We start from the raw sequence: 11252 nt of genomic DNA, 5'->3' as shown, positions 1-11252 counted from the left end.
GTGAGTTATTTACTGAAACATAAAATGTTTCCTTCACTCACAGATCAGAGAAATCACTCATCTTCAAATGCTTATAACTCAAGAATAGGAGTGAATTTGGCCAATGTGATGACATATTATTGTTCCTCTCATCAAGTAGGTCTACTATCATTCCTGAGAGTTTATGTCTCATTCCTGATTCAAGCCTCAATGTGTCTGATCATTTGACAGAAGGAAGCAAACTCTCATGAAGAATACAGGCGAGCGAAGCGAGTTTTAATAATAAGCATACTCTTGTTTGTGACTATGATATTAAGCCGTATCCACACTGAACATATGTTCGAACAAACATGTTTGTTGAAAAAGTTTGGGCAAATTTTATTATGTTTGACAAACAATGTTTGCCCGATGCCAGTGTGGACGCGTCACCAAACAAAATATTTGTAAGTGAGAAGAACAGGTTTCATGTTTTTCGTCACACTGCACAGAAAGCAGCTGTTTTCCAGTCCCTACGTAGATCTGAAAGACATTGTTTGCAGACGACTCTCGTCTGAAGTCAGAACAGGTTTCTTTCCGGCCTAGGCTGGAAAGAGTACCCTTTCCTTCCGCCAACATGGAACTAAGAAAGGTGATCAAAAACAGCTGATCAAAAAACTTTTCATTATTTGTGTTCATTATTAATAATTGAAACATTTATAATAATATCATCTTATTGTCATTTGAGAGAATAAAAAAGTATAAACTCAACCTCCCACATAATTGAACATCATCTTTTAGGTTATTTAGACAAATCAGAATAAAAAATAAAAATACCTGGACAATTTCCTGATATTCAGATTACCTCGTATTTGCTAGAGCTATCACCTTCCACTTCTGCTTTCGGAAGTGCTTAGTAAACAACTATTCTTATTGTTTATTTTTGTGTGTGGCGAAAAATAGCATTCGCACCACGGGAAATAGTATATTTCGCACCTAGAGCAGAAAATGAGATTTTTCCAGCTCGAAATCGGTTTTCAAGTCCGAGGCCGTAGGCCGAGGACTAGAAAAGATTGAGAGCTGGAAAAACATTTTTGCCCATGGTGCGAACGATATTTTTCGCCACACTACAGGTATTGCTGACAAAATAAATAAAGAATACAAAATAAAGAATACTCGTTACGCTATCGTACCTATCTCTTGATTTTAGTGGAAGAAGATTTGCAGTCAGGATTTCAGATTCTTTTAAAATTTTACTTGGAATACCACAGTCATCTTCAAGCATTTTTGAAAATTCGGAATGCACTAATCAACAATAAATAATTGAATAAAACTGGTTGCGAAGTGAATTAGTTTGATTCGAAACTGGAACTGAAATCATGGCTACTTCAGCTGATGATGAAAGTGGCCACTCGCCCGATCTAGCGGATGACTTATTAACTACTTCCATGAGCGGCTGGAAAGAGACAACTTTCTGGCCTAGCCCGGAAAAGAAACCCGTTTCTGACGTCGTCTGCAAACAAGGTCTTTCAGATCTACGTAGGGACTGGAAAACAGCTGCTTTCTGTGCAGTGTGGCGAAATAGTATATTTCACACCTAGGGCCGAAAATGAGACTTTTCCGGCTCGAAATCGGTTTTCAAGTCCGAGGCCGTAGGCCAAGGACTAGAAAAGATTGAAAGCCGGAAAAACATTTTTGCCCATGGTGAGAACGTTATTTTTCGCCACACGGAAAAATAAACAATATAAATATGAGAATAATTGTTTATTAGGCACTTCCGAAAGCAAAACAGGAAGGTCATAGCTCTAGCAAAACTGAGGTAATCTGAATATCAGGAAATTGTCCAAGTATTTTTCTTTTTTATTCTGATTTGTCTAGATAACCTAAAAGATTATGTTCGATTATGTAAGAGGTTGAGTTTATACTTTTTATTCTTTTAAATGACAATAAGATGATATTATTATAAATGTTTTGATTCTTGAATAATAAACACAAAAAATGAAAAAATTTTGATCGGCTGTTTTAGCACACTTGAAATTTGGCCAATCTGACTGTCAACGTCAACAATGCTTGTTGTCGTTGACTTCGGAAGTTTAGATTAGAAGTTCTATCCTACTCTGAAAATTGAATTTGAATAGTTTATAATATTTATAACTTATCTGTATTTCATTCATCCAAATAAAATGATAGTATATTATTTCAGAATACTTAATTCAATTCTAGAAGCATAAACTGATTCCGTTACATAAACTATTTGTAAAAAAGTTCAGCACCATGGATATTGCCCAAGTAGTTCCAAAATTATCCACCAGGTTTCGTGATAAACGATTAAACGCAGGTTTGAGGTTAGATTCTATTATACTCTGAAAATCGAATTTGAATAGTTTATAATATATATATCTTAACTGTATTTTATTCATCCAAATAAAATGATAGTATCTTATTGCAGAATACTTATTCAATTCTAGAAGCATAAACTGATTCCGTTTCATAACTTATTTTGTAAACACGTTCACATCGAATCAGAATCAGCTAACTTCAAGATTATTTTACAGCCCTAGGGCCGTAAAATTTTACCGGCCTGGTCAGAAAACAATCATTTTCGGCCTCCATATGACGCACGAAAACCAGCTCATTACATCCAAGTGGGGCGGAAAAAATGTTTTTCCGGCTCTCAATCTATTCTAGTCCTCGGCCTACGGCCACAGACTTGAAAACCGATTTCGAGCCTAAAAAATCTTATTTTCTGCTCTAGGTGCGAAATATACCATTACAGCTGTAAACTCTGAAAATGTTTGGAAAAACAGTAATTTTTTGTTTGACAAACAATGATTGTCCAAACTTTTATAATGTTTGTCCCTGAGCTCCTAAACAAACATGTTTGCCGAACATGTATGTCGAACCTTTGTTCAGTCTGGACATGGCTTTAAATATTCTTTATTGATTCATACAATATGTACATCATCAAAATGATAGAGAGAGATAAAATAAGGTAACCTTGTGCTATTCCTCTCCCAAATCTAGATACGGTTACACATAGTCCGAAATAGGTTGTAGTTGTTCACTTCACCAAATTTTAAGTCCTTAATAATTTTAAAAAAGTAGATTTTTAAATTTAGATGCTTCAAAACTGAATATAGAAGAAATATTCCACATTATTATCACTAAAATAGGAAATATTCACATACTAGCTGGCCCGGCGAACTTCGTACCGCCAAATAGTTAATGCATCTCATGATCATATTTAGCTGGATGCACACCTGAGGAGGCGTGATGCGGCATTTTGCATCCAGTTGCTTCTTGCGTATGGTTTGAATGGAAGAACTCACACACACTGAATCGGGCATGGCTTGGAACGGTGTGATAAGGCGATCTCCATAAGATCAACACTTAGTATCACCAAGCCGCGCCTCCTCAGGTGTGCTTAATCTGATGCACTATATATTTATGAAAATTATACAACAATCAGTATTTACATTTCAATTTTTTTCTCAATTTCAATCTATATCTCAATAATATTGCTATTGAGTTCATATTATGAACTTCTTATGTGCTTACTTAGTTGTGCAGCAGTTTGTATTTTCAGTTATACTTGAATGCAGCATGCTGGGAATTGAATGGTATAGCTCCTTGTTGCTGATTTTTTCGTGCATATTCTAAATTTACAGCATTTCGAGTTTCACGACCCAAGTTTGGACGTCGTTCCTACCGCGGCATTATTAGGAATTAAAATTTTCTGAATCAGTAGAAAGAAAAATAGATCTTCTAGAAAGAAAAAACAGATCTACCAACGGCTGTGAGATGACGCAATGATTATAATAGCTGATTTTTATTTCTGTGTGTCACCAGCTCACAAATCTTCTCCCATAAGGATTAAATGCAAACTTTGAAGGACCGTAGGAAAGAGTCCTGAAGTTGGATTTTGAATTTGATAGGCCATACACCTGGTCTTGAACATAACGAACAAAACTAAAAAAAAATCATCAAATTCGGTGCACACATAAAAAAGTTATTGAATGTCAAAATTTGAGGCTCGATTTTTATTTATATAGATTAAAGAAATAATTTTGCAGGACCAAAAACAAACTTAATATTAAAATATATATTATTTGTGCACTGTGAATGGAATTATTTCAAAGGCTCAATCTATGGTAAGAGTGGTAGAGTATAAGATGCGCATGCGTGCATAAGATTCCCCTCACCCTGGCATGGCAGTGCTGACAATCGAAAGTGAATCTGAGCATAGAAAGATAGAGAGTGACCAATGAGGAATATCGGCCAAGAGGTCATCCTCGAGGTCAGGCGCCACGTTACGTCATCACCACAGACAAGGAAGACCACTTTTCCTGGCATCTTCTTCTTCTTCCCATCCCGAGCTGAGCATCCAAGAGTGAAAGTTGGGTTATGTTATATGCTGATCGTCTGTTCCCAACGATCTCAGTGCCCATTTGACTTCTTCACTATTATGACTTTTATTATTATTCTGGTTATTATGCTGCCTGCCAGCCCGTCTGGTTACTTACTCTCTTCTTTAAACCTGTAGCCAATTCCCAACACTTTTTAATCGTTTTTACGTCTCCACACTTTTTAATCGTGTTTATTGTTATTGCCGCTGCTCCACACCGGTCGACCTGTACCTGTACTATCTCTCCACAAACACAACTCGTATAGACAAGTTTCATCCACACAATTATTATTTTATCACTTTTTGACTCAAAGAATAGTACTAGTAGTTCTGTGAACAGTAGACCTCGCGATAAGTAAGTTACATTGACCTGTTGTTATGTTTTCTCAAAAATTAATTAACTAGTAGTTCTGTGAACAGTAGATCTCACGCAGTAATCTGATCCACAAGTACCTGATTGAAACTATAGACCTTATGGATATACAGCAACAGACTGGCTTCTCCACACATCTGTGTAATCACTTGTCAGCTGATTTATGATGAATAATACTAAAGGTAGTCTGATTTTTACTCTAATATTGGCGTATGAAGGAGGCTCCTTTTTCCTTTTATATTATCCTTGAAATGCAAAATTTCCAAAAACCTTGTATATACGTCGACGCGCAATTAAAAAAGGTACATACCTGTCAAATTTCATGAAAATCTATTACCGCATTTCGCCGTAAATGCGCAACATAAAAACATATAAACATTTAAACATTAAGAGACATGCCAAACCGTCTACTTGAATCTTAGACCTCACTTCGCTCGGTCAATTAAAAATGTCTAGAAAAAATCCAAATAAACAGAGCTTCCTGTCCTATCGTACCGTGACGTGTCGTCCCGGAATGTGAGTGTGACCGCTGTTATCAGGTCAGGCTGCCGTCGATACGCCAATCCAATCAACCCATCAGAGAACATTCTGTGTTGTGTTAGCGAAAAATCGGTGTGTTATTGAAATTAGCAAAATAAACTACTATAATGCTGATTCCCTACAAACTTCATTTCTCACTTTTCATGATTTTAGACATCAATTTTTTCAACAATATTTGTTGCAATTTTAATTATCAGATTAAAAAAGAAATGTGGAAAAAATGTTTTCTATCAATAACTCCAAACTCCAAGCTAGAATCATGGCCTCAGCTTATGGAAAGACAAAGTTAGATGATGGAAAGATAGATTTTCAAGATGTTCGAAGTTTTTGAACGGGTAGTATTATAGTCCACTGATTATCACAGGTAGTATTATAGCTGATTTATCATGAATAATTCTATAGTCTAACTAGCCGTCAGGCTCGCTTCACTCTCCATATCCGTCTAGCCAGGGGGCTCCGCCCCCTGGACCCCCGACTGGATCGTCCAAAAATGAGACCAGCGGGCTCGCTTCGCTCGCCTGCATGTAGACCTCAGCGGAACCTCTGTACCGAATTTGAACGTATTATGTCAATTTGATCTCGAAAAACACCTGTTACTATATCGGCGTATCTTTGGCGAACAAAATTCTACCACCTCAGCTAAACCTGTGTACTGAATTTTAGTAATATATTTCCATCAATTATTGAATAAGATGAGGAAACGCAGAAAAGCTAAGAAAACGCTAATTTTGGGCGTATCTTTCTTTGGCTTTATTTCAAATTCCTTCTAACACAACATTATTGCACCCCAGCTGAGCTTCTGTAGTAAATTTGAACATTTTCTGTTCATTTGTTCTCGATAAAGCTGAGAAAGCGCAAAAAACGCTGGAAAATGCAGATTTTGGGCGTATCTTTGGCGTTATTTCAAATTTCTTCTAACACAACATTATTGCACCCCAGCTGAGCTTCTGTAGTAAATTTGAACATTTTCTGATTATTTGTTCTCGATTAAGCTGAGAAAACGCTTAAAAACGCAGATTTTGGGCGTATCTTTGGAAATTTTTCCAAATCCATTCTTTTTGCGCCTCTAAAGGGCCAACTGAAGACACCTACCAAATTTGAAATGTTATGTTATATTTTTATCATATGTTAGGACGATCCAGTCGGGGGTCCAGACTAAACGTCGACGTTTGATTATTTTGCTGCTCTGGCTAAACGGATATGGCGAGCGAAGCGTGCCTGACGGCTATAGTAATATAATATTCCCAGGAATAGCTCTAATTGAAGTAGCAGTACCCAATAAATTTTTCCGCGATAAATCAGGACCTCCTAAATAGGTATTTAGGAGGTACTGGATAAATTGGTATTTAGGAGGTCCTGGATAAATGCATTTCAATCTTCAACTTGGTGTCTTCGTGGAAGATGTCTCAATTCCTTCGTTAGGTCTAGCATAATAAGGATCGTGATGATGATAAGTCGAAATCACAGGCAAACACCTCGGAAACAAGATGGCCGCCAAAATTTCCAGGGTTGTGCTATATTTCTTGTATTTCAATAACCGTTCAAGATATTCAACCGTTTTTTTTAGAAGAAAATATTCTAAAAACCTTCCTCTACAATTTTTGTTCTGTAAAATTTTCCTCTGAAAAGCATATTTCTTTTAGTTATAACCTTCAAAAGCCCAAAAAAACTTGCAAATGGTCTCAATCTCTTCGTTACAAGACGAATAAGAATATTGATGATGGAAACAACGAAAATATTCGACATCGTTGAAAAAATCAAGATGGCAGTCATTATTGACAGAAATTTTTATATCGCATGCTATTTAGTTATTGTGAGAGATATCGAATTGGTTTAACCACCAAAGTGTTTAGAATTAACCAAACAATGATGTTCCAGATAGGCTAATCATTTCATTTTGACCACTCTTTCCATTATTTATTCAACTTCAAAAACTTGAAACATACATTTTTCGGAAACAATATTTCACTTTCCACTCTGGGCACTCTGTATATGTATTCGTAGTAGACAAACACTAGTATTATTGGCACAGTGTTGTTGAATATTTCCAAAGCTTCAAAATGACATATGACCATTTGCAAGTCTCTATCTTAAAGTAGTCATGAAAAAATTGATTTTATAGTTCTACCTTGTTACCTCATGCATATGGAAAAACGCACCACAAAACATGCAGGGTTTTCTTTGGAGGGCGCTGGAGAACTCATTTTTTGACGTACAGCGCATCAAGCTATATCGTTTCAAAGTTGAAAAAACGCTTTGAATTTCATAGATTCAAAATTTCTCTGTATCTCTTGCACAAAAAAAGTTGTAATGGAATGAAATTTGAACAAATTTAGAAAAAAATTGTTTTGGACTTTTGAAGGTTGTAACTAAAAAAATATGCTTTTCAGAGGAAAATTTTATAAAACAAAAATTGTAGAGGAAGGTTTTTAAAATATTTTCGTCTGAAAAAACGGTTGAATATCTTGAACGGTTATTGAAATACAAGCAATATAGCAATGTAAATTTGCTATATCAATGTAAATGAAATTTTACAATGAAACCCTGAAAATTTTGGCGGCCATCTTGTTTCCGAGGTGTTTGCCTGTGATTTCGACTTATCATCATCACGATCCTTATTAGGCTAGACATAACGAAGAATTGAGACATGTTCCACGGCTGATACTCAAAAATGACCACGGAATGACATTTGGGCCCGGACTCAACATTGTAAATATAATAATGAAAATGCTCAACTCACCCTGATGGTCATTGACCAAGGGTCAATGCTTACATGGATTGAAATTTATAATTTGTACGGTAATGTATGTTTTCTGATTAATCAATAAAAGCTATTCTATTCTAGTCAGGTCCACGTTATAATGGCAGTGTTCGATAAGCAATGATATTGCTATCCTTGTCTACCATTCAACAAAGCGGATAGCACTATCTCTATCACGCTTTGCTCTGTTGCCAGATCGTCTTTTAACAATGTAGAATTGATAATTGACAAGACAGAGGATCGGCAACGTTTTTCTCCTATCTTTCTCCAGTGCCATTATAACGTGGACCTCACTGTAGTTTAGTTGATTTTCACAGAAAGCAGATCGTCTTTTAACAATGTAGAATGTTAATAATTGACAAGAGAGGATCAGCAACGTTTTTCTCCATCTTTCTCCACTGCCATTATAACGTGGACCTCACTGTAGTTTAGTCACAGAAAGCTGTATAAATTGAAAATAAAAATAAAAGCTATAGCAACACAGCCACTGTGACAAAAATTAAATAAAAATAAACTAAGCTATAGTGAGGTCCACGTTATAATGGCAGTGGAGAAAAACGTTGCCGATCCTCTGTCTTGTTCTATAGACGATAGCTGATACAGATTTATTGATGTAATATTAATGGTTCATTCTCGTTTAAAATAATCAAATATCCATGATGGCATGAAAAATGATTTTTGCAAAAATGTTCAAATATTAAAATCGCTCAATCAGGTACATGACGAGTAATAATGTGTCATCACATTGGCAATATTCACTCCTATTCTTGAGTTATAAGCATTTGAAGATGATTGATTTCTCTGATCTGTGAGTGGTGGAAAGATTATATGTTTGAGTGAATAACTCACTCTGTATTGTAGCGAAACGTCCTATATCATAGCACAACACTTGTCAGGTCAACCTCTATATCCATAGCACGAATAACATCCAAATCTGGTTGATTTGCATTTTTCATAAAATCCATGAATTCAGATTTTTGCAGAAATGGTCAACATTTTAAATCGCTCTAACTCTCAGGAATGTTAGTACTTGACGAGAGGAACAATAATATGTAATCACATTGGCGACATTCACTCCTATTCTTCAGTTATAAGCATTTGAAGATGAGTGATTTCTCTTATGTAAGAGAGGAGGAGGTAATATTTTTAACAACAGACGACGAAATTCTCAGCTGTTTTTCCAAGAATGGAAAATTATTATTCTTTTGATGTCCTTCAGCGAGTTTTTCCAGGGATGAGGGGTGCAATAGAATTTTTATATCATAGACCTACTTTTTCCAAATTTTGTGAGAATCGTTAGATGCGTTTTCGAGATCCATTGGACATAAATAAATACCCATATACGGTACCCAAATAAATAAATAATTATATACAGAAATTTCTTGCTTAATTGTAATAGGATACAGGTTTTATCAAGTTAAAGATAAACAGAAACACAATATTTAAACTAGACGTGTATTATAAATTCAATATAATATATACATACACATAGCAAAACAAACATGTGTTTGAACTACAACAATTATTATATAAGTCAATGAAATTATAGAATACAATAAATTATCGTGTAAAGGCATCTAGCACATTAAGGTGACTGACTTTTAACACTAATATAAATATCAACACATATCAACCACATTTTATTTAGAAAGAGGTTGCTCAAAAAAATACAATCAAGAAAAGTCATTAGTCAAAATATTGTATACCATCATTTGATTGTGATTATGTATTTTATTTGGGATAAAGCTTTACGGCCCGGTTGCACAACAGCCTGTTAAATTTTAACCATGACTAATTCCACGAGAACCAATCAGAGAAGCTGTCATTCCAAAAACACCTTTTCAGATTGGTTCTCATGAAATTAATCACGGTTAAAATTTAACAGGCTGTTGTGCAACTGGCACTACATGTTTGAAAGTGCTGAAGAATCATAACATCTATTGGGCTAATGTGCAATCAAAATTCGGGAATGGAATACTAAGGACTATAAGCCGGGTTTTCCTTAGAGTTTTATCATTGTTGAATATAGTATATTACGCTACAAGCACAGAAAGTTTGTGTTTACGGTATGAGGATAGTTTCCTGGGCGAGGCTTGCTGACGCCAAAAAGTTAGGCGGTTTCGTGGGTCTCTTGTGGGTTCCAACAGCTGATGTTGTCAAGTAGAGTTGTCATCTAGCTTGGCAATAGATAGATGCATTGCATCAGCTGTGAGTAGGTAACACCATGTGACCCACGAAGCCCCCTAACTTTCTGGCATCAGCTATATAAGAATAATAAATTGAATAAGAATGTTTTATGGGGGGGGGAAACTTCGAGATATCTCGGTTCATATCTCAAGAACCAGACGTCGTAGGGTACTCAAAGTGGGGTGGAAATTTCCGATCTCACCCTCCTGAACACAATGCACCATATGGCACAGTTGTCCAAACACATTTTCAAAACGCGGCCGGAAAGGGTACTCTTTCCGGCCTTAGCTGGAAAGAAACTTGTTCTGACGTCAGACGAGAGTCGTCTGCAAACAATGTCTTTCAGATCTACGTAGGGACTGGAAAACAGCTGCTTTCTGTGCAGTGTGGCGAAATAGTTATTTGTGCAACTAGCGCGCAAAGTGACAGTTTGCTGCACCGAAAGAAACGTAATGGTTTCTTGAGTGCAGCAAACGAACTTTGCGCACATATTTCACATTATTTTTTTCCTACAGTTACCGTTAAATATGAAAAGTAGGTAATTATGGGTAAAATTCCCGGAAATCCATCAAATGTTTTTCTGTGTAATTTTATTAATAAAAACCTTAATTTATTTAAAATTGAATAATAATAATTGAATTATAATGAATAGTAATTCAATTGAAAATTAATGTGACTGCTTGAAGGGTGGGGGTTGATGTTATGTAAGCATTGAAATGACTATAATGAAGGCAGTTATAATAGCAGGCAGGCAGGCAAGGCAACACTGTTCTCCACTGCCATTCATGAGTCAGGTGGGCGGGTCTCACTATAAGTCAGTGCAGTTACCAACTTAATTTTGATTTTGCTGCACTGGTGCTCCATATAACCTACTAACTATTTTGCGTTGTCATGCTGCAAATTTGGAGTACGCAAAGTATTCACTTTGCGCACTAGTGCGGAAAAGTGATTCTTTGCGGCCTGCAATCAGTGCACAAATAGTCACTTTTCAAGGTATCTGTAGGAAAAATAAATTATATGATTACAGAACA

The 11252-nt window shown here is 35.9% G+C and overlaps 1 protein-coding gene across 1 annotated transcript in view; it reads left to right on the top strand.

The window, feature by feature from the left end:
- The window catches only part of LOC120352904 (transcription initiation factor TFIID subunit 10-like), a 207195-nt gene that overhangs the window by 148299 nt on the left and 47644 nt on the right, over positions 1–11252 (top strand). The gene's annotated exons all lie outside the window — the stretch shown is intronic.

Source organism: Nilaparvata lugens, chromosome 9 (genome assembly GCF_014356525.2).
Source record: "Nilaparvata lugens isolate BPH chromosome 9, ASM1435652v1, whole genome shotgun sequence".
Lineage (NCBI taxonomy): Eukaryota > Metazoa > Arthropoda > Insecta > Hemiptera > Delphacidae > Nilaparvata > Nilaparvata lugens.
This window is presented reverse-complemented; position numbering and strand designations above follow the sequence as displayed.